Source organism: Tamandua tetradactyla, chromosome 1, assembly GCF_023851605.1.
Source record: "Tamandua tetradactyla isolate mTamTet1 chromosome 1, mTamTet1.pri, whole genome shotgun sequence".
Taxonomy (NCBI): Eukaryota; Metazoa; Chordata; class Mammalia; order Pilosa; family Myrmecophagidae; genus Tamandua; species Tamandua tetradactyla.
In genome coordinates this window covers 222,316,687-222,339,411 of record NC_135327.1, presented here as the reverse complement: position 1 = coordinate 222,339,411, position 22,725 = coordinate 222,316,687, and the positions used below count along the sequence as shown (strand labels likewise).

Below are 22,725 nucleotides of genomic sequence, written 5' to 3'. Positions count from 1 at the left end.
CCTTACTTTTCCGTGGCCTGGCTGTTGATCCCACTTTCCCTCTGAAGCCATCCTCCAGACCCCGGCTTGCTGCTCACCCCGCGCAGTGCCTCTGCTGGTTGTAATGGGAGAGAGGAGCAAACAGCAAGCGCATAATACACAGAGCATCAGGATTACCAAGTGCTTCACCTGTTTGGTTGCAAACTAGAGGCTGATAATAGAGGAGGAAGGACTCGGTGTTTTAGGGGGAAAATCAGGAGGGAGTTGACGCTCAAGTTGAGGTCAAGGAGCCAGGCAGGGAAGGGGCTGGGAGTGTGCGGGTTGGCAGTGCCATCCAGGCAGGTTGCAGGAGCTCAGACAGGACAGAATTTGGCACTATTGGACCTGCCAAAAGGCTGGAGCCTGAAGCAGAAAGAGAAAGAGAGAGGCATGAAACGAGACTGGAGAGGTTTGCCAGGGTCTATGTGATGGTTTAGGGAGGAGCACCTACGCATCTGTTATTAAAGGATTGCTCTATTTTTATTTTAATTTTTTATTAATTAAAAAAAATTACAAGAAACAAACATTCCCAACACATACACTAAGCAATTCACAATATCATCACATAGTTGCATATTCATCATCATGATCATTTCCCAGAACATTAGCATCAATTCAGAAAAAGAAATAAAAAGACAACAGAAAAATATAACAAAGAGAAAAAAAATTTTTTACAGGCCATATACCCCTTACTGATCCCTTTCATTGATCACTAGCATTTCACACTAAATCTGTTTTAACGTTTGTTCTCCCTATTATTTATTTTTATTCCATATGTACCTCTCATCTGTTGACAAGGTAGATAAAAGGAGCATCAGACACAGGGTTTTCACAATCACACAGTCACATTGTGAAAGCTGTATCATTATACAATCATCTTCAAGAAACATGGCTACTGAAACATAGCTCTACATTTTCAGGCAGTTCCCTCCAGCCTCTCCATTACATCTTGAATAACAAGGTGATATCTACTTGATGTGTAATAATAACCTCCAGGATAACTTCTTGACTCTGTTTGGAATCTCTCAGCCATTGACACTTGGTCTCATTTCCCTCTTCCCTCTTTTGGTTGAGAAGGTTTTCTCAATCCCTTGATGCTGGGTCTCAGCTCATTCTAGAGTTTTTCTCAACCCCTTGATGCTAAATCTCAGCTCATTCTGGGGTTTCTGTCCCACGCTGCCAGGAAGATCCACACCTGACAGGGGGAGGGTGGTGAGTCTGCTTGCTGTGTTGGCTGGAGAGAGAGGCCACATCTGAGCAACAAAAGAGGTTCTCTTGGGGGTGACTCTTAGGCTTAATTTTAAGTAGACTTGACCTATCCCCTGTGGGGTTAAGTTTCATATGAACAAATCCCAAGACTGGGGGCTCAGCCTATAGCTTTGGTTGTCCACACTGCCTGTGAGAATATCAAGAATTCAACTTGGGGAAGTTGAGTTTTCCCCTGTTCTCACCATTCCCTGAAGGGGACTTTGTAAATACTTTTCCACTCACTGATCAAATCACTCTGGGATTCATCAGGGCATCACCTGGACAAACCAACAAAATCTCATGTCCTATACAAAGTTCCATGTACTTAAGGTGTTCAAGCAACTATCTACATAAGTTATATTAGGAGATGCACTAGTCGAAGTATAGATTTGTACCAAATAAACATTTTTGGCTTTAGTCTCACACATTAGTTGAAATTTTAAAATATTAAGTACCATCTATTTTCAGCATACTGCAGTAATGACATTCTTTTGTTCTTCCTCATGCAAAAGCATTTTAAAAATTTGTACATTTAGCCACTATCATTATACACTCTAGGCATTCCTAGATTACATCATCTCAATCTTTATCGTCTATCTTTCTTTGTGATTTCATTTATGCCCCAGCCCTCCTCCCTCTATCATTCTCATATGCAGCTTCATTCAGTGTTTTAACATAATTGTATTACGGTTAGGTAATATTGTGCTGTCCATTTCTGAGTTTTTATATTCAGTCCTGTTGCACAATCTGTATCCCTTCAGCTCCAGTTACCCAATATCTTACCCTATTTCTATCTCCTGATGGTCTCTGTTACCAAGGAAATATTCCAAGTTTATTCACTAATGCCAGTTCATATCAGTGAGACCATACAGTATTTGTCCTTTTGTTTCTGGCTAATCACTCTGCATAATGTCCTTAAGGTCCATGCATGTTGTTACATACTTCATAACTTTATTCTGTCTTACAGCTGCATAATATTCCATCTTATGTAAATGTCACAGTTTGTTTAGCCACCCATCTGTTGATGGACATTTTGGCTGTTTCCATCTCTTGGTAATTGTTAATAATGCTGCTATAAACATTGGTGTGTAAATGTCCATTTGTGTCCTTGGCTTCGTGTCCTTTGAGTAGAGACAGCATATAGATGGGTCCTGTTTTTTAATCCATTCTGCCAGACTATGTCTTTGGATTGGAGAGTTTAACCCATTAACATTCAGTGTTATTACTGCATGGGTAGTACTAAAAAAGTGACACGATCTAGTTTCTGTTTGAGACCATTTTTTTCTGCTGAGTGGCAAATGGATAGAGAAGAGCAAGTGCAGAAGCTGGAAGACCCATTAGGAGGCGTTTGCAGAATATAGGCAGATTGTGGTGGTTGGTATGATGTGGAGGGGCTCTGGCACCCACTGAAAGCCAGACCTTCTTCTCTTCTTCTCTTCTGGGAAGCGTCTCTCTTCTGGGAAGGGAATAATTTCCTATAATGATTGAAAAGAAGAGAAAAGAACAACGGTCAGTATTCATGATCACACTGTTTCCTTGGGTGACAGAAAGCAGCGCCTCCCTTTCACAAGAGGACCTGAATTATTTACTTGAGAGCTGATAAGGAAGAGAGCATTTTGCCCTTTGAATGCTCCTGCTCCATCGGAATCTCTTGATTTCTCCTGGCCACGTTCCTGTCCCTGTGAGTTCTGGGATGGAGCCGTGAGATATTGTGGATGGGTCCTGGACCATGCACTCTCCTCGCCCAAACCAGCCGGGCCTCAAGCTGCCTGGACTCTGGCCATTTAGATCCAAAGATGCCCTGAGAAATGTTTTCCCAATGTTGTGTTTTTCCAGCCAAACATAAAGTAGTTGCTTTGCTGCTTAACTGGGTCAATATTAAACTGTAAAGCAAAGTGGAGGGAAAGAGAGGGAGAAAGTTCAAGAGCACTGGTCTCTTCCAATTGCTGTACTTGACAGTTTTGCCCATGGGCACCCAGTGACCTGCTGGAACCCGAGTGCCACATGCAGTGCCCGGTGAGCACCCCTCACTGCCTCCCTTCCTTCTTCACTGCTCTGACGAGACCCACATGGGGTGAAACCCCTCTCTGTGTCTCCTGCACCTCCAACCACATGTGACTGATGCTTGACTATCTGTCTTCCCCCCCCACTGCACCCCGTAAACTGAGTAAGAGCTTTTAGAAAGTAGCAGCTCTGCCTTTGTCACCTCATTTTATCCCCCTCGTCTGCAACTGTGTCTGGGCTGTATAAGGCTCAATAAAATATGTGCAGAGGGGAAGGAGTGAATTAAACATTCATTATAGTTAAGTGGTTTTCAAAGTGGAAAAGAAAAAGAGAGTTAGACGTGACTTTCAAAACTTATTTTGGGGGCAGCGAAAACATTTATTCTAACAAAATCTAACCTCAGCCCCAAAATAAAATAGAAAAAGTAGGGCGGGCCACTGTGGCTTCATGCCATGCCTGAGGACCCAGGTTCGATTCCTGGTGCCTGCCCATGTAAAAAAAAAAAAAAAAAAGTAACACACCTGAGTAAGTGGGCCAAAGTTAGCAAATAAAAACGTAAACAGGAGAAACAATAAATAAATAAAATGCACCATCGGTGGCAGACGGTGACTGCTCCATTACCTGGGTCCTCAGTGTGGGCAGCTGAAGAGACCGTGGCAATTAAATGCAACACAGGGTCCTAGATGGGATCTAATAATGGGGGAGGAAAAGAGCAAAAGGTTATTAATGGGCATGTGGGTGCATGGGTGGTTCAGAGGTAGAATGCTCGCTTTCCATGCAGGAGACCCAGGTTTGATTCCCGGCCCATGCCCCCTCCTCCCACCCCCCACAAAAGGATATTAATGGGACATATGAAAAAAAATTGGACTATAGACTGTAAGCTTTACATCAGCGTTAAAGTTCTTGACGTTGATAACTGCACTAAGGGTGGTTACACAAGTGCTTTAGTTTGCTAAAGCTGCCAGGATGCAACATACCAGAAATAGAATGGCTTTTAAAAGGGGAATTTATTAAGTTGCAAGCTTACAGTTCTAAGGCTATGCAGATGTCCAAACTAAGGCACCAGAAAGAGGTTCCCTTCACTCAGGAAAGGCCAGTGGGTCTGGAACACCTCTGTCAGCTGGGAAGGCACTTGGCAACATCTGCTAGCTTTCTCTCCTCATTTCATAAGACTTTCCCGAGGGCATTTTCCTTCTGCATCTCCAAAGCTCTCTGGCTGTGCGGGCTCTGTGGGCACTGAAGCTTTTTCCAAAGTGGTTCCCTCTTAAAGGGCTCCAGTAGGCAACCGCACCTTGAACGGGTAGAGACACATCACCATGGAAACCTAACCAATTAATCAAAAGGTACCACCCACAACTGGGTGGGTCACATCTCCATGGAAACAATCAAAAAGATCCCACGCAGCAATACTGAATGAAGATTAAAGGACGTGGCTTTTCTGGGATACAGGATAGCTTCAAACTGGCCCAATAAGTAAATGCTTAGTAATTTCTTAGATGTACCTGGTGGTATTATGTGTTTGAACAGCGTGATGTATACAGCCTATACTCCAGTGTTTAGAAAACAAAGACAGACAGATATAGGGGAAAGACAGGGTGACACAGCAAATGTGGCGGAACGTTAAGGATTGGTGGACCTGTGACTCGTGGATGGAGGTGAAGTCTGTTGGAGTTTTCTGTGTGGATTTTGTATTATTTTTGTAACTGTCCTGTAAGTTTGAAAGTCTTTCAAAATAAAGTTTTAAACTATGCCTATGGTTTCAAAACTGTAAAAGTCAAAAAAATTCCAAATTCTATGTACGTCCTGTTCACAACATGAAGGAAGCAGAGAGGAGAGAGGAACCAAAAGACGGCATGAGAAAATCAGTAGATGGACAGTGTATTACTTTTTCTTACATTTTTATTGCTATCAAAGTTGCAGCACTGGCTTAATAAACCAGAGAAACCCAAACTGACAAGAAATATATAGAAAAATATAGAAATAAAAGGAGCTATTAAAAGTTCTTGAGGAAGGATGGAGTGGGGTGGGGTAGGTGGGAAAGAGGAGAGGTGAGGAAGGTTAAGGGAGACGGTCGGGGTTGTCCTTGACCTAAAGGAGCAAAGGCAGAGCTGCAGAGGCCAGGAGACCCACAAAGGAGCAATGCAACCTTGCAGGGGTGTGAAGTGGCCTCGCCCCAGCCGCCTGTCCCTGAGGTCTGCACCCTAGGCCGGATGCTCATCTACACGCCACTGCCCTCTAGTGGCCAGAGCAGGGAGGTCAGTCAAACCTCCGGTAGCCTCCTTAGCGTGGGTAATGTAGCAGTGCTATGGAAACTCAGAAAAAGACACACACCCCTCCCGTCCTGCCCAGCAGCCCCGACCCCTTGTGAGGATTAAGTTCATGTTCCAACTTGGCCAGGTAATGGCGGCCCATTGTGTGGTCAAGCAAGCACTGGCCCAATCATTACTGTAAGGATATTTCATGGATTTAAATCATCAATCACCTGATTGCATCTATGACTGATTGCATCTACAGTCAACAAAGAAGATTGCTTTCAGCAAAGATAGAACTCTCATCCAATCAGTTGAAGACCTTAAAGGAAGAATTTCTCTCTCTAATTCAGCCAGCCACCTTCTCTGGGAAATTTGTCAAAACCTTCACCAGAGTTTCCAGCTTGCAGACTGCCCCACAGAATTTGAACACGTCAATCCCCACAGTAGCATGACACAATTTCTATAATGTCTCAAAATATTTACATATATGTATATATAGAGAGAGATCTTGTAAGTTCTGTTTCTCTGGACAGCCCTGACTGATACATCCCTTGTGGGGGGTTGAAGCTGTATGTACCCCAAAAAAACATGTTCTTTTTTTAAAATTTTTTATATTTATTAATTAAAATTAACAACAAACGAACAAAAACATTCTCAACATATGATCATTCCATTCTACATATATAATCAGTAATTCACAATATCATAACATAGTTGCATATTCACCCTCATGATCATTTCTTAGAATATTTGTATCAATTCAGAAAAAGAAATAAAGATAACAGAAAAAGAAATAAAACAAAAACAGAAAAAAAAAAGATTATACATACCATACCCCTCACCCCTCCCTTTCATTGATCACTAGCATTTCAAACTAAATTTAACATTTTTTCTCCCTATTCTTTATTTTTATTCCATATGCTCTACTTGTCTGTTGACAAGGTAGATAAAAGGAGCATCAGACACAAGGTTTTCACATTCACACAGTCACATTGTGAAAGCTGTGTCATTATACAATCATATTCAAGAAACATGGCTACTGGAACACAGCTCTACATTTTCAGGCAGTTCCCTTCAGCCTCTCCATTACATCTTGAATAACAAGGTGATATCTACTTAATGCGTAAGAATAACCTCCAGGGTAACCTCTCGACTCTGTTTGGAACCTCTCAGCCATTGACACTTTGTCCCATTTCATTCTTCTCCCTTTTGGTCGAGAAGGAAAAAACATGTTCTTAATTGTAATCCATTCTTTTGGATGTGAACCCATTGTAAATAGGACCTCCCGATGAGGTGACTTCAATTAAGGTTGACCTAGCTGAATCAGGACGGGTCTTAGTCCTATTACTGGGTTCTTTTAGAGAAGGTCACAGAGAAAGAAGACATGAGCAGCCAGAAGCCAGAAGCCGGAAGACAAAGGAGAGAATATCATCATGTGACAGAAAAACCGAGGTGCCCCAAGGGTCACCAACAGCCAGCCCCAGAGCACCCCAGTCTTTGGGGAGGAAGCGTCACTTTGCTGATGCCTCAGTTTTGAACTTCTCCCAGCCTCAAATCTGGGAGCCAATAAATTCCTGTTGTTTTAGCCAACCTGTTGTGTGATATTTGATTTAGCACCTGGGAAACTAAAATAGCTCTCAAGGGAGTTTTGTGAGACCCTACCACCCCCATCCCATGGCCCACACTCAGCCCTTTCTGTCCCTTCCATCACACCCTCCCAGCTTCCTCTGCCAGTTGCCATAAAACCTGGCACAGTGGCGGTGGAGCTCCCATACCTGGGCCCACCCAGATTTAGTGAATCAGAATCTCCTGGGTTTGGATCCCCACTTGTGTTTCTCAAACCTCCAGGGGTGACTCCAATGCAGGGCCTCCAGGGCAGTGCTGCCTTGGAGCAGCCACGTGAGGTCTCCAGTGTGGGACAGCCAAGGTGCCCACCTTGGATACGAGCTCCTGGCACAGCCAAGCAGTGACGTGTAGCACAGTGTCACGGTGGCAGCATAGGACCGACTGGTTGTCAGGCTCTGGAGATTCTGCAACCTCAGGCAAGTTACTTAACATTCAGGGCCTCAGTTTCCCCATCCATAAGGTGAGGAAGATAGCACTTTATGGATGGTGGGTGGTTTGCTCTCACACCTGTCTGGAGACCGGGACCCCACGAGTGCAGTGGCGTACGGGACAACACTGTCTTTTCAGAAAGAACTCATCTCAGGGGAAAAGGCAGCTGGCTAGTCTTGGCCCAAGAGTGATGAGCAAATTCCTGGAGAGGGAAAGGAGGAGGGACAGCTTAGAGATCTACTTGTGCTGGTCACTCAGATTAGCCTCTAGTCTGGCCTTTGAGAGCTTGTGCCTGAGGAGACAACAGAAAAGGCTTTTCCTGGGGAAACCCGAGGAGCCCGCGGCCACACAGTGTTGGAGCACCGTGCAGTCCGGGCAGAGGCAGGACGTCTGCCCACAGGGAAGTCCGCTGTGATGGACTGACTCACGTCCTTAATGAACCCATGTTTCAGTCCCAGCCTCCAGTCCTGAGGATGTAAATGCCTTTGCCAATAAGATCTTCAAAGAGCCTAACTTAAGATGAAGTTAAACTAAATGAGGGTTGGCTTAATCCAATATGACCCCAAATCTTTATAAGTAGAGAAAACAGGGACACAGTAAGTGGGGAGAGATACAGCCACGCATTGGAGGCAGAGATGGAGGTTTGGACTGCCAGCAAGCCAACCCCAGAAGGCAACAGACTTCGGAAAAGCCTGGCCCCGCCAACCCCTTGAGTTTGGACTTCTAAGCCTCCAAAACTGTGAGCCAATCAACTCCTCTTGTGTAAGTCCACCAGTCTGTACTGTGCTACAACAGCCTCAGCAAACTGAGACAAGCACCACACACCAGGGCTCTTTCATGGCCCAATAGTCCCAGAAGGCAGCAGCGACCAGCACAACTGGCCCCCTCTGTGGGATGGGCCCCATGTGGGCAGCACCTGGCAGGACATGGCACCATCACAAACTTTGGAGGCACTGAGGCCCACCCCCACAGATGTCATCTCAGAGAGCTAGGGCTAGGCTGGTCTAGTTTGCTAGCCGCTGGCATGTAATAAAGCAGATATGGAATTGCTTTTATAAGGGGGAATTTATTAAGTTGAAGTTTACAGTTCTAAGGCCATGACAATTTCCAAATTAAAGCAAGTCTATACAGATGTCCAATCTAAGGAATCCAGGGACAGATAATGGTTCAAGAAGGCTGATGATGTTCAGGGTTCCTCTCTCAACTGGAAAGACATGTGGCAAATATGGCAGCATCTGCTGGCTCTCTCTCCAGGCTTCTTGTTTCATGAAGCAACCCTGGGGGTGTTTTCCTTCTGCATCTCTAGAAGTCTCTGGCTTCCCTCTTAAAGGGCTCCAGTAAGCAGCCTCACCTTAAATGGGTGGAGACACACCTCCGTGAAAATCATCTAATCAAAAGTTACCACCACAATTGGGAACATCTCCATGGGAACAATCAAAGAGCTCCCAGCCAGCAATATGGAATGAGATTAAAGGACATGGCTTCTCTGGGGTCCACCACAGATTCAGACCCCAAATCTGAATAGCCGGTAAGCACTGAGTTCCTGAGCACAGGTCAGATGCTGGCTGGGGACAACTCTAAAGGGGACAATGGAGGCCCCACCCAGTGCTTAGGCTGGCACATGATTAATTCCTGAAAAGGCGACCCATTTTTACCCCACACTTGTCTGGCTGGAGAAATCAGGGTTCCAGATACTTAGAATAAACGGAGCTATGTTTAGAAAAGATGAGAAAAAAGCTAGACAAACACAAGGGTGTCTTACAGCAGTCCTTTCAGACGCACCCTAGCAGGACAGCCTCTTCCGTGAACAGGAACTGGGGGGATTGACAGGGCCGATCTCTGCACAGTGTGAGGCCTGCAGGGAAAGGGCAGCCAAGGCAGCTGGTTCCCGCAGAAACCTGATGTGTGCGGTGGGCCAGCCAGGGTCTCACTCACAGCCCCACGTGAACTGGGTTACATTGTGCACAACGTTGCCTTGTTTGCTTTTTGTTGGAAAACGGTATTGTTTCTCCCCAAGACAAAATGAGAAGAGCTAAAAGGACAGGAAAACATCTAAGAGCCAAGCATCCTCCACTCGTTTGACCTGCCTTGTGCAAGTTGTCCTATAGCCCCTCCTTGTCCTTTCTGCTGAGACTGGCCTCCTCTCCCTCATTGTTCCCATCCACCCCCCCGCCAACCAGCACTGCTGAGTTGGACTTTGAGTGTGGTATGAATCAGACCTGCAGGGCACCCAGAGCTGGGCCTGCACATAGTAGGGCCGCAGTCCACAAAAGCTTCCTGTTTTCCTACCAGCAGTTCTCCTTCTTGTGTCCCCCTTGCTTCTGACTTCCCCTTTAGCTCCCACCTCCTGGCTTTTCTGGTAGCAAGGAACCAAGAACTTGGTCAAGTTACTTCAAGGAAAAGTGTTTTATCATCAAAATAGATGTGAGTGGGCAAGGGAGTAGAGGCCTCCGGATGCCAGGCAGCCACAGGGGTCCCAGTGGCCCCGGAGCCTCCCACTCACATTTCTCTCCTCCCTCTGCCCTCCTCCTCCTCAGTTCCATTTGCTCTTGATCCAGCCTCTGCTTGTGGATCTCACCAGCTTTCAGCTCAGCTCCCTCAGCTGCTTCAGCTTCTCTGTTCCCCAATTTGAATTTTTACAGAGAACTGATTGGGCCACCTTTCCAGGTCACGGTCACTGGCTTGCCAGCCCCAGGACCAGCTGCCTTCGGGTCAGCCTCAGGGGAGGGGTGACCGCGCGGAGCAGAGCAGCTAGGGGGAGGGCAGGTGGCCACACAGTGTCCCCGCAGTACAGAAGCCCCTCCAGATCACTCTTCTCAGGCACCCTGACATACTCCTAGAGTCACCAGAAGCCAGTTCTGGAACCAGGGTCCCTGCTCCAGGACCTTCTCAGGGGCAGCAAGAGGCCTGGGGAAGCCCATGGCCTATCTTTCTGCATGCACCCCATGGGTCCATAAGGCGCAGGGAAAGAGGGGTGGAGGGGAGGGGTGTGAGAGGTGACTGGAAATGGGCTGCAGCCCTTCTCTACTCACTCTCCCTTCTCTCCAGGGTGCAGCGTCCTGCACAGGGAGTTCACTGACCTCTCAAGGACAAACTGGCCTTTCCTTCTCAGGGCAGAGCAGCCACGAGCCACGTGGGATTAGGAAAGCTGCTTTTGACCTTCTGTGGTCCCACCATGACAGGAAAGGACCCCTGGGCCATGAAATAGTTTGAGCCACTTAATGCTAAGAAGCTAAGAAGATAACGTGAAGGCGGCCACTGCAGGAAGCGCTACTGCCTCTAGGGTGAGGGAACCAAAGGAAGAGGTTGAAATTAGTAAACTTAGAGGAGCAGCCAGGCAGTCTGGGACCCAGACGTCTAAGGAGAGGGCACCTGCCAGCTGGTGCAGAGGTCTCTGAGTGGAGGGTGATGAAGCTGCTTCTGCCAGTGTTGGAAAAACTGCAAACTGGATTTCGCTGCTTCTATGGGAAGGAACTAGGCTGTAAGGCTCCACATTACAATCACCTGAGCAACATTTGAAACTACCACTAGTTTGTTGCTTCCTATTAAACGGAGCTTGAAGGATATTAAGGAATGATGAGAAAGAGAGAGAGAGACTGAAAGAAAGAAAGAGACAAACAGACGGGATCAGGGGGTCTGAAGCTTAACTTCAGCAAACAACAGACAACTTTATTCTGAACCAGCTCCTGCTTATAGACCGCAGGGTAACAAAAGGCATGCCTGCTTTTCCTGAGGAAACAAAGTACTTAACTTTCTTCATACTTAATGTAACCATTTGGGGGTAAAGGAACATTCTGTTCCTCCCAGACTGATGGAAACAAAACAAGTAACAATCTCCTCAGTTTCTTGCCCAGCCAGGGATGCCAGCTGCTCCCAGCAAATTCTGCAGGTCTTGTTTTAACCCTTTGGCTCCTACACTAGTTTCTGATTCTTTTCGGTTTGTAGTTCAGTGTAATATAGTAGGAAGGCAGAGACACAGGTTCAAGTTCTGACTCTGGCACACACTGTGTGATCCTGAGAAAGTTACTTAACCTCTCTGTGCCTTGGTTTCCTCACTTGTAAGATGAAGATAGCCACCCCAGCCTCACAGATATTTTGTGAGGATCACTGTACGTACCTAGTACAATAATGTACGTAAAGCCTTTGGTGCAGTGCCTGACAGGGTGAATACTTAATAAATGTAGCTATTATCATCATTATCATCTCACCCTAGTTAGCGGCTACGTGGGGCGAGCATCCAGGACTGCTGATCTTGGATCCAGTGTTCTCTCCAGCACGTCTCTCTGAATGTGCGCATGGCATTCGTTCTGACGCCAGACTTCACGCTGGACACACGGGTGCTGCCACCGGGACCTTTGAATCAAGCCTTACGGGACAGAGAACCGCACCTGAGACCGGAGAGCAGATCCGACCCCTAAAGGACAGATGTCTGAACAGGAGCTCAGCAGCTCAACTTTTTTTGGTCCTTTGGGAAGCTGTCTGGTAGCTCCTGTGAGCATTTTCAGTATGGAAATGCAGGGGCCCCAAAATAGAAGTTCTTGGGGAGAGCCTAATCCTCGGGGCTTTACAAAACAGCTGCTGAACAATTCCACAAATTAACCACCAGGTGGCACTGTCACCCCATGCTGGTGGTCAGAAGACCTGGGAAATCCCTGCAGCAACCTCAGATCCCACAAATCACCAGTGCCGGTCCTAGGGGAGCTTCTTCGCTACTCAGCCCAAGGCTCTCCTACTTGGGGCCTTTTAGAGGAGGGACTGCTCCTGCATTTATTTTCCTGCATTCTTGCATTATTTGGATTGCTTCTTCCCCCCACCTCATTCTCAGGACCTACCACAGTGCTGGACACAAAGGAGACGCGAAATAGCATCTGGTTGGTTGATGGATGGATATGTCAAATCCAGGTTGTTGAGAAATTGTAGGAAGGAAACTGCCTGAGCTTTGAGGTAAAAGGAGAGAGGGCAGAGTGATAAGAATCAGAGAGAGGGTCAGGAACTGACAGCTGCTGTCAGGTCAGGGATGAATGACAAGGCCGGGGGAGAATGAGAAGGCTCATCCAGAGAAGACAACGGATATATTTCAGGGATCCCAAGTAGAAAGCGTCTCCTCAAGGCTGGGGTCAAGTCCTCGGCCTTCAGAACCCTTGGTGGCATCCCCAGGAACATGAGGGAGATGAGCCCAAGCAGCCCCCAGCCGCTGCTCACTTGGGCTCCAGGTGGCCATCACTGGCTCCTGGGAGATCATTACTCCCTCCTGTCTTGGGGGTCTGGCTTGCCTCTGTCGCAGGGGGCCCAGATCCCACCGGCTCCCCCTGGGAGATGGCATGGAGCTCAGCACCCTACCTGTATCAAGGTCTTCAGTCCAAAAGAGTCTCAAGAGACCTTCCCTGGCCAAGAGTCAGTCTTTGCTACCAGTCCAGCCCGTTGCATCCTGATTCCAATGGCCCAGGGTGGGGGTGGGGGGCCTGTTCCTCAAGGGTCAGTGGAGCAGAATGAAAAGAGCACAGGATGGAAGGAAGACCTGCATGGGAATCTCAGTCCCAGCACCTGTTACTGGTCAGATGTGGGATTTCCCTTGCAAGTTACACTTCCTGAGATCCAGTTTGTCATCTGTAAAAAGTCATTCCTTCCTTGCAGAGAATCAAGTGCAGTAACAAATACTTAATGCTGGCACGGGGCTCATGTCTAGTTCAACCAAGTGTGCGACCGTAACCGTCACCAAGGCAGCTCACAGTCCTCAGTGTGGCCGCTGGGAGGGGACAGAGGCAGGCGGGCCTCTGCCGAGCTGACCGCAACCAAGAAGATGCAGCAAATACAGCACTCTAGGCACGGGGGGATGAGAGAGGAGCAGAATTCCCACTCACAGTCAAGAGGAAGAAGGCAGCGGCAGCAGCGTGACCAGCCACCCAGCTCTGAGGGGCCCACCTGAAACCTAGGCTCCTTTTTCCCACACTTCAGCATCTCACCCCAGGCTCTGCCTCCCCCCACCCCTCCGAATGGGCTCAGTGTTCTGTTTGCTGTTTTTTTCCTGTCTTGGGCTCCACGATGGACTTGCTTCCCACAGGCAGTCTGCAGCCCACTCTGCCAATGCCTTTCAGTTCTCCTCTCCCATCACTCACTCTCCCATTCATGCACCCCCATAACACAGAAGCCCCAGGACCTCAGCATGTAGGAGCCCCCAACTCTCGAATCATCCTAGAGATGAGCTGGTTTGGGAGTCACAAGCTGCCAGCAGGTCGCAGAGGCGTCGGGCAACAGGGAGATTGAGGTGTGGGGCACAGCTGGTAAGAACCGGGGTGTGAGCCTGTCTAGGGGGGCAGGGCAGAGCTCATACCCAGGGGAGCTGAACACCCGGCAGAGCCCTGAACCTGGGGGTGGGGGCAGGGATGAGCACAATGGACATAAGGCACACTCGAAGTTAGGCTTCTGGCAGCAAGACTGAATGTCTTGCTGGTGGCTTCTGAGGTCCATTTGGCCACTCAGATGATGCACTGGACGAGGCAGCCAGAGGAAGGCTTCAGGGGCCCAGCAGAGAGGGCAGTGACACAGGGAACGACAGAGATGCATAGTGGAGGCAGATGGGACAGCTTCTCCAACCCATTTTTCCCTTTGGGCTTCAGGGCAGAGAGTCCCCAGGAAACCAATGAGGGGAGGAGAGGCGGCTCAGATGCCCCATGGCTGGCCAAGGTCAAAGAGTCCCCAGTAAGGGTAGGGTTCTTTTCCCTCTCAACCTCACGGCTCTCAGAGACCAGCTGTGCTGGGCACCATTTGCAGGGGTGGTTGCCAGGGAAACCACTTACTATTTTTATACATTCCACAGGTGACGTTGGAGGCTGCGGAAACACTCAGATGTGGTTGTTCCAGGAGCAGTGCTGGAGGTGATGCCCAAGTCAGCTCTGCTTGGGACAGAAAGTAGAGCAGAGGTTAAGAGCTTGGGGGTGGGGAAGGGCAGAATGGGGAGTCAGAGCATAACGGGTACAGGGTTTTTGTCTGGGGTGATGGAAAAATGTTGGCAATGGATGGGGTTAAGAGTCCTGTAACCATGAGGAAAAACAAAGGAATGTCAGTATTGCAGGGTGTTGAAAATAGATGGTCAATCATATTTTAAAGCTTTAATATGGGTGTGACTAAAGCAAAAAATGTTTATTTGGTACAAAATTTATAGTCTGACTAGTGCATTTCCTAATATAACTTATGTAGACAGCTTAATTGAACACCATAAGTACATGGAACCTTGAGTAGGACATGAAATTTTGTTGGTTTGTCCAGAGTAATGTCCTGAAAAATCCCAGAGTGATTTGAAAGTGAATTAAAAAGTATTTGCAAAAAAGTATTTTGCATTTTGCAAAAAAAATGGTGAGAAAGGGGGAAAATTCAACTTCCCCAAGGGGAGAATTCCACAGTGGGGACAACCAAAGCAATAGGCTGAGCCCCCAATCTTGGGGTTTGTTCATATGAAACTTAACCCTGCAAAGGATAGGCTAAGCCTACTTAAAATTGGGCCTAGAGAACCTTTTTTGTTGCTCAGATGTGGCCTCTCTCTCTCAGCCAACACAATAAGCAAACTCACTGCCCTCCGGCTCTCTACATGGGACATGACTCCCAGGAGTGTGGACCTTCCTGGCAACGTGGGACAGGAATCCTAGAATGAGCTGGGACTCAGCACCAAGGGATTGAGAAAACTTTCTCGACCAAAAGGGGGAAGAGAGAAATGAGGCAAAATAAAGCATGAGTGGCAGAGAGATTTCAAACAGAGCCAAGAGATTATCCTGGAGGTTATTCTTACACGTTACATAGATATCACCTTTTTAATTTAACATGTATAGACAGGCTAGAGGGAAGTACATGAAACTGTAGAGCTGTGTTCCAGTAGCCATGTTTCTTGAAGATGAATGTATAATGTTACAGCTTTTGCAATGTGCCTATGCGATTGTGAAAAAAATCCCTAAAGCTGGGGAATTGTAACCCAGGTGAAACTCTGAAATATGTTCTACAACTAAATGTGGTGTGGTGCGTTGAAATTTATAGATTTGTTTGTATATATGTCATTTTTCACCAAAAAAAGAAGGAAAGGGGGTCAATTGTGATGATAAAAAAGTATTTAAGTCCTCTAGCCTCCTATATTCTGGAGCAGCCAGAAGGAAAAATCTGATAGGATGGTATGGTAGCCCATGACAAACTCTGGGATCTGTCCTGTAACCACTTGTTGAAGAGTGCTTTGAAAACGATGGCTTGCTACCCCAGGCATTGCCCTCTTTATCTTGGATTTTGGGATAGATATTTTTTCTTTTGAATTTTTATTAGAGAAGTAAGTCAATAAAAGTGAACTTTTATTTACTATGAGTTAGTGAATGGAAAATGTAGTTGATAAAACAATTCCATCAGTGTCTGCTTAACAATACGATGATCCCAGCAGGTTTTGACTTCTTACACAGAACGTCAGAGAGTTTCTGGAACTGAACTGTGGAATTTATGTTTGTGACTTAGAAAGGATTTGGAAAGAAGGGAAATATAGATAACTAAAATTTAAGAGTCTTTTCACTCAATGACCTTGGAAAATGGATTAATTTCTGTAGTTCTTACCTGCTCTTAAGATTTTTAGGGAAGAATTGATACAGCTAAGGGGTTGCGAGAATCTGCTGGTTCATACTTAAAATTACAATATTGTACTAGGCATAATATACTCTGTTATATGTAATTTATTTGTGTACTTTTGTAGTGACTATTTACCTCTTATATGAAATTGTTTAATGTGAAGGTATAATCATTTATAAAGTTCTAAGTTTCAGACACTTTGTTGGTACATTTGGACTGAAAATAAAAATATTTAAAATTATTCCTGCATATTGAAAGATTTCAAACATATAGAAAAGTATAGAGAATAATATAACCAGCGTCCATGTACTCACCACCTGTCATGGTCGGGTTCATGTGTCGGCTTGGCCAGGTGGTGGTGCCTGTTTGTCCGGTTGGGTAAGTGCTGGCCTGTCTGTTGCTATGAGGACATTTCATAGGATTAAGTCATGAACACATTGGCTGCATCCACAGATGATTCCATTTGTAATCAGCCAAGGGAAGTGTCTTCTGCACTGAATGATGCTTAATCTAATCACTGGAAGCCTTTTGAGGAAGATTCAGAAGAGACAGGTTCTCTTTCTGCTTCGGCTGCTGAGCCTCTCCTGTGGAGTTCGTCCAGACCCTCCATCGGAATCGTTAGCTTCACAGCCTGCCTTGAGGATTTTGTACTCTACGTTCCCATGGTTATGCAAGACACTTTTATAAATTTTATATTTATGAGTATTTCCTGCTGCTTCTATTTCTCTAGAGAACCCTAACTAATACAACTTGGTACCAGAAGTGGCTCTTAAGAAACAGAATCTTAAAAATGGGTTTTTATGAATGGTTTTCTACTCTGACTGGACACAAAGGCACTAAGGATTCTGATTCCCATTATCAGAATGACACTCCCAATCCATGGGGTGAGTTGACAAAAGAGATATTCAAAATATTATCATTCGATCATGCTTCGCTTGTACGAAGTCAGGCTGTGGGGGATGTTTTTGACATCTTAATGGAGTTTTGTGGAAATAGAAAGTACGGAGATTTGGCTGGTTGTTGTTAGATACACTGTATACATTAATGAGGGAAAGGGATAAGTTCAAGGCTTCAAATGAGAAGCTTAAATGCCATCTGACAGACGTAGACGTTTCTGTGAGTATCCTGAAGGAAAATCTCATTTCCTGTAGCTGTAGACTTGAGATCTCCAAAAATCAGACTCAGACTCTTATTGTTAGAGTAGCAACTTTACAACATAAACTGAAATCTCAATCTTTCACGGTGTCTGCCTTTACAGTGAGGGCACTGATTGGAAAGGAGTGGGACCCTGAAAAATGGGATGGTGACATATGGATTGATAATGATGTTGGGGGTGAGGTTGAAACCCTAGGTCATGCTGAGTCTTCTCTAGATAACCCTATAATAGTCTGCCCTGAGGACATAGCCGCCCCACCTCCAGCCTGCCTTGAGGAGTTGGCCACCCAACCTCCTCCTGAAGGGATTAGCCCTAGAGTGATTAATCCTGTTTCACCAGATGAAACTGCAAATGAAGGCCCTGAAGCAAATGGCTTGGAAGATACTTTTGGTTCTTTTCATGACTCCCCCCCCACCCCACATTTCTTCCAGACCTATAACTAGACTAAAGTCCCAACAGACCCCTAAAGGTGAGGTACAAAGTATTACACGTGAGGAGGTACGTTATACTCTAAAAGAATTGTGTGAGTTTTCCAATTTATATAGACAGAAATCAGGGGAATATGTGTGGCAATGGATTTTAAGAGTGTGGGATAATGGTGGGAGGAATATAAGGCTGGATCAGGCTGAATTTATTGATATGAGCCCACTAAGCAGAGATTCTGCATTCAATATTATAGCTCAAGAGGTTAGAAAAGGTATTAACAGTTTGTTTGGATGGTTGGTTGAAACATGGATCAAAAGGTGGCTGACATCACCTGAGGTTGAAATGCCAGAACTGCCCTGGTAAAATGTAGATGAGGGGATCCACAGGCTTAGAGAGATTGGCATGTTAGAGTGGATTTATCATGCAAAGCCTTCTCTTATACCCCAGGAATATCCGGAGGATGCACCTTTTACCAGAACAGTGAGAAATAAATTTGTGAGACTAGCACCATCATCCCTGAAGAGCTCTGTGGTTGCACTTCTCTGTAGACCAGATATTACTGTGGGAACTGCAGTCACTGAGCTGGAATCCTTAAACACAATGGGGATGATCGGATCCCGAGTTGGCAGAAGCCAGGTGGCAGCACTTAATTGTCAAAGACAGGGTGGACGTGGCTATCATAATGGACAGCAGATACCTTGGTTCAAGAAGGCTGAAGACGTTCAGGGTTTCTCTCTCAATTGGAAAGGCATGTGGTGAACATGGTGATGTCTGTCTGCTAACTTTCTCTCTAGGCTTCTTGTTTCAAGAAGCTCCCTCTGGGGCATTTTCCCTCTTCATCTCCAAAGGTCTCTAGTTGTATGGGCACTCTTGGTTCTTGTGGCTCTCTCATGGCTCTGTTGCTCTCTCAAAAATGGTTCCCTTTTAAAGGATTCCAGTAAAGTAATCAAGACCCACCTGGAATGGGTGAAGTCACATCTCCATCTAATAAAAAAGTTAATACCAACAATTGGGTGCGGCATATCTCCATGGGGATAATCTAATCAAAAGATTCCAACCTATGTTATTGAATAGGGATTTAAAAACCCACAAGATTGGATCAGGATTAAAACATGGCTTTTCAAGGGCCCATAATCCTTTCAAACTAGCACAGATACCTTAACTCCAAAGAAAGGGCCAATGACGTTCCAGGTTTCTCTTTAAGCTGGAAAGGCACATGGTGATATCTGCTAGCTTTCTCTCCTCATTTCATAAGGCTTCTCTGGGGGCATTTTCCTTCTGCATCTCCAAAGGTCACCGGCTATGTGGGTTCTGTCAACACAAAAGCTTTTTCCAAAATGGTTCCCTCTTCAAGGGCTTCAGTAAACAACCCCAGCTGGAATGCGTGGAGACACATCTCCATGGAGACCACCTAATCAAAAGGTCCCACCCACAGTTGGGTGGATCACATCTCCATGGAAACAAAAAAGATCATACCCAGCAATATTGAATGAGGATTGAAAGACCTGGGTTTTCTGGGGTACATGACAGTATCAAACCGGCATAGCAGTTTGTTATGCAGCAGCAAATAACTAATAAGGGGGCAGGAATTTAATCACCAGTTTATCCAACAGTCTTCCATGACTATTTAGTGAGAGGTTGTGCTGGGCATTATTCCTGGCCTGGAGGCTCCGCCCTGAATGGGCAGTGGGGCACTGCTCCCAGCCAGCTGGACTCATGGGCCAGGCAACTTCTCCTGAGTCAGCTTCAGCTTCAGGTACCGGGAATGACTCTTGCACATTTAAGCAGAAAGGGGTTTATACAGGGAACTGGGTGAGCAAAATCCCTGAAGGGTTAGAGGAGCAGGCTCTGGCTGAGCTTTCAGAGCCCACTCCAGGAACACCAGAGGGCAGGCCCCACAAGGGAGCCGCCTCCTTAGCCATCACAACTCCAGAGACTCCCCAAGTTGGCCACCTGACCCTGGGCTCTGAGATGGGCTATCTTTAGCCATGACCCCCAGAACAAATTTTGCCTCCACTCTGTCCCTCAACCCTGGGAAGCGAAGGCTGAACCACAGACCTCCCCTGCCCCTGCCTGGGAAAAAGCAAACGGGGCCATGAAGAGGCAGCAGAGACAGCTTGTCACCCTCCACCTTCCACATACTGCCCAGGAGTGGCTGCCTGGTGGACGCTGGGCACCCGTGGAACCCAAACTGCATAGGAAATGGGAAACGTGGTCTCCAGCTGGCTAGGCTCACTCGAAGGGGTCCAACAGGACAGTGAGCCAAGCTACAGTATCTGTACAGGGTGCACAAACATCTGCTGACGAGGATGCTGCTGCAGAAGGGTGACCAGGAGAGGCCCTGCAGTGACAACTGTCATCTGGACAGAGTTCATGAATGGGAGGCAAGATTGACACACCCAGGACATATTCATATCACATGGCTGGGACAACATTATGGATTAAAAAACCTTTTTTTGTTGTTTCTAAAAGTTGATATACATTGTAGAATTATAATGAGTACAAAGAACAGTATATTTATGTGAAACATTATCATGCCAAAACATGCCAATAAAACATCTTCATGAATAAGTCAAATTATTCATTGAGGCTTGGACTTTCTCCCAAGATGACATAAATGAAATTATTTAGAAAATAATGCAAAAAGACCAGGAGGCAGTTGAGGTTTAGTGACCTCCATCTCTGCAACTCCAGGTCTTTCCTTTCCTTCATCTTTTCCCTTATCTAGGGGATAGTTTTCCCTTATAGTCGAGTTTCATGCATCACATTCAGTAGCAGCAGAGACCCAGTGGCCTCAGTATCCCTCAGCTATCCCCTTCCTCTTCTAGACTGTGGACTGTGTTTTTGTTTGTTTGTTTTTGCATGGACAGGCACCGGAAATCGAACCCAGGTCTCCAGCATGGCAGGTGAGAACTCTGCCTGCTGAGCCACTGTGGCCTGCCCTTGTTAGTTTTTTTTAATACTCGTAACAACTCTGCAAGACAGGTAGTACTGTCCTCATTTTGTGGAGGGGAAACTGGGGCTCAGCTAGATGAAATAATTTTTACGGTTGTAAGCAAGAAGTTAGGATTTAGGGGATGATTATGATTACTGAATCATTATATAGATATTTTTACTTTCTGGCATATTGGAGTACACAGAGGGAAATGCCTGAAATCTCTAAACTGCAACCTGTCTGCCTTGATCTCTGATAACGATTGTATAGCCTTTATCTTGTATCTTTGTGGTTGTAAAAACCTTGTTACTGGCCCTCACTTGCACCCATTTTATCCAGTTTTTTGACTTTTGCGTCTTGTGATCACTGAAGACAGCCCCTAATGTTTATTAATAAAGGGCCTTGGGTCAGCCCAGAACTAACCCACCCCACGTCCAAAGTTATCTTATTAACTAAAGCTGGATCTAACCAAAGTGGGTCTGCCTGACATACGCAATAGTTTAGACTTTAACCTATAAGTTACCAATACTTTATTATAATACTAAAAATCATGCCCATCACCATGTTAAGCCTGCTATTTTCTTACCTATGTCCTGTGACTAAGCAGGTAATCAATCTATACATGCTCCGTAATTAGATAGATCACCTCTAATCACAATCATCTGGAGCCACTGGGCTCATGATCCAAAAATCTGCCCATCTTTTCATCAGAATTACTGTAGTTTGGGAGACAGATTTTTGGGTCGATAGGCTATCTGATCTCCTGCTTTGCACGTAGCAATAAGCTCTTTCTTTGACTCCCCAGGGTCTCATGCATTGGTCATTGCAGGGCATCAGGCAGAGAACCCGCCCCCCAATGCCCTGCCTTTGTCCTAATACACAAATAGAGGTAAAGAGATTTGAACCAGGCTTTTCCTACCAAACCCTGGAATGAAGACACTGCCCTCCTAGTGGCACACAAACTCGTGAGAGGAGGTAAGTCTGTTTGCTGGCATTATTGGGCTCTCCTAGACATTGTTTGTAAAAACTGTAAAAATAAAAGTGTGGACTCTGCGGCTGAACTTTCTGGGTTTGAATCCCAGTTCTGTTACTTCCTAGTCTGTGACCTTTAGCAAGTTACCTAGCCTCTCTGTCTATTTGGGAAAAATAATAGCACCTACTTCATAGGGTGATTATGAGGAGTAAATAAGTTCATATTTGTAAAGCCCAGTGTCTGGCTCATAGTAAATGCTTCCTAAGAGTGTGACAGGTGGAGATGAAACTGATGAGTTGAATTCCACTAGTCAGGAAAACAGGAATCTGAGGGGCTGGGTAACTTGCACAGCGGTTACGAGGGCAGCCAAGGCAAGGGCTAAAGCCCAGGCTGCCGGCAGCCCTTGTCCTGTGCTTCTGGGGAGTGGCAGCTTCGCAGAGGCTTCTGCCCTTATGCCTCTGCCACCTGCCCGTGGAGAGGCCTCAGCATTCAGCAGGTCCCCGGGAGGCTCAGGGAGGCAGGGCAGCACCAAGGCAGAACTGGTGGGATTTCCCTTGCAATGGATCAGAAGTAAGAGGTTTGATGTAACTTCCTATTACCTTCACGTGTGCTTGGACTTCATTTGTTCTTCAAACACCGAAGGAACCCTAAGACATTGTCTGCACGTATATTATAGATTTTTAAGGAAGGAGACCATGTTTTATACTTCCATTACTCTCCCCATTGCACCTTAATAGCAGTTTGCACATGGAACATGCTATGGCTTCTCAACAAATTTTTATCTATTGAAAAAAGATGTTTAAGACTTTATAACAAAAAGGTCTATCAGCAATATGATTCAAGTAACAAAACGAGTCTACCTGCTGAAATTCTTTGAGATGAGACCTGCGTTTTTAAAAAATCTGCTTTAGCTTTTTATTTTCTGTCCAGTAATTTAGAATATACTATTAGAAGTCAGTTATTAAAACAAAAACAAAAGCACCCATGACATGTCAGAAATGCACAGGAGCCAGGACAGATACAGGACAATTTGAGTGCCAAGATAACTAAGCACGTTTATAAATTA

At 45.9% G+C, this 22,725-nt stretch overlaps 1 protein-coding gene across 1 annotated transcript in view; it reads right to left on the bottom strand.

The window, feature by feature from the left end:
• Positions 1–550: 550 nt before the first annotated feature.
• Positions 551–22,725, bottom strand: part of LOC143682789 (uncharacterized) — a 70,226-nt gene continuing 48,051 nt past the window's right edge. The window contains exons 6-10 of the mRNA XM_077159271.1: positions 14,375–14,470; positions 11,786–11,943; positions 4,298–4,561; positions 3,892–3,960; positions 551–2,741 (exon numbers count right to left, since the gene is read on the bottom strand). The gene's annotated coding sequence lies outside the window, so the exon portion shown is untranslated. The remainder of the gene's footprint in view (positions 2,742–3,891; positions 3,961–4,297; positions 4,562–11,785; positions 11,944–14,374; positions 14,471–22,725) is intronic.